We start from the raw sequence: 1,924 nt of genomic DNA, 5'->3' as shown, positions 1-1,924 counted from the left end.
GCTTAGTATCAGATGTGCCTCGATGGCTTGTGATTCCCCAATTGAGGGGCGAGGTGTTATCTTTGTGAGTTTATGATGGGCCAGTCATGAGGACTTGAGGTTGGATCTTTTCCTATGGCTGGAGTGCCGAGGTGCTGATTATGTGAACAAGTATTTTTGAACTTATATGTTCGGTAGTGTCCCTGTTAGTGGAAATGATGGTTGTGGCTATGTGATGAGTATGTTAGTACTGCGAGGCGTATCTATATGATTTGGAAGCGACGAGGAGGGTCTGCTGAATGATGGAAGAACTAATAGATGCTTGAAGTCCATCGTGATTCAAGTTATAGCCCAAGTTATGGGCGTGTGAAGAATCTTTTCATGTCTCCTAGTTGGGAGTGAAGTAAATTTCATGTTGCGGTATGAGTACAGACTCAGGAGGATCAAGTAACTACGTAATAGTTATGGCAGTGGAAGGTATGCAGAAATGTTAGTTGGGGGCAAAGCAGGTGGGTCATCTCCTGCGGGGTGTTCTAAAGTTGTGTTATCCTTATGTTATCTATTAGAAGACCTCAATTGCAAGTGGATAAAATGTGTTGAAATTTAAATTGGATCGCCTAGAGAGTGGGCTTAACTGTTGTGTGAGTGAATGCGAGATTTGCATAAGGGTTAAAAAATTCTAAATGATTTGTGTTTCCACAAGCTTATGAAGGATCTTGTATAATCTCACTATGGTATTGAGGCAACAATGGAGTATATGCATTATGAGTATAGTATGTTGTGATCTATGGCTTCGAGCCAAGTTGGGGAGCTTGCTATTGGTTAGCGGATTGTGAGGTTATGTACTATGTTAGTTCCGATTTGATGCATGTTGGTGAATCAGTTCTGGTTGTGGAAATTGGGCCGAGAATGGCACGAGCGAAGGAAAATTTTGACAAGATGTCATGAGCTCGGATGAGCAGGAAATAAGTTTCGATGTTTACGGTAAGTTGGTATTATCTTCAGCATCACCTAAGATCGGTGTTTTTTATAAAGGGTTTTGCGTCCTGGTTAATGATTCTTGATCGTTCTTCAGCGTTAGTGCGACCGGTGGTTTGGAGGTACGCTCCAGATATTGTTGTGGTAGGTTGTGGGAGTGTGTCCCACGGGAAGATTATATAAGTGTGGCATATGATCACTTGATTGATTAAAGATGTAAACTGTAAACCAAGTAAGAAGTTTGTGATGGTGTCGTTAAATTGAAGATTCATGCCTAGAGGGCACTTGGCTTATTGGGTTGTGAACTGGGGAGAATTACTCTGATTGTGATGGTTGTTCTTGTGTGTTATGAGAAATATGGGAGTTATTATGGACCTTTAAAAGGTTATCAGACTAGTCAGTGTGATCAGAATCATCTTGTTGTCGGTGGATAGATTTAATGTGAATAATGGCTCTATATCATGCCAGATGTGTGCATTTTAGTAATGCGGTCCTCATGGAAAGTAGTTAGGTTGATGTTTCGTTGTCAGATATTTTGCATAGTAATGCATTGCGCCGTGTGAGTTGTGATACAACTTGAGAAATTGCTATGTGTTGAGAATCCGCTTAGGAATGACGATATATGAGCATCTTGGCTCTTGAAATTCAGATTGTACATCGCACCTCAGTTGTGCTTGAGTTTTGTAGCTTAAAACGCTATATGTCCCTTAGAGATATTATTATTCACTTAGCATGCTTACGACTGATACTCAGTATTTTGTTGTAATGAGTAAATTTGGCTCAATGTGCATCTTCTTATGTGAGATCTATGTGTGGATCGGTTGGCACACCGCCATGGGTATGTTATCTGGATCGGGTTGCACGCCGCAACAGTGTGATGTTGAGTATAGTTTTCTATATGCTATTTTGTATTCCTTTTTTCCTGTTTTCTAAGGAAAGTACGTATTAGTGCGTGGGATTGGTAATT

Source organism: Nicotiana sylvestris, chromosome 3 (assembly GCF_000393655.2).
Source record: "Nicotiana sylvestris chromosome 3, ASM39365v2, whole genome shotgun sequence".
Taxonomy (NCBI): domain Eukaryota; kingdom Viridiplantae; phylum Streptophyta; class Magnoliopsida; order Solanales; family Solanaceae; genus Nicotiana; species Nicotiana sylvestris.
This window is presented reverse-complemented; position numbering follows the sequence as displayed.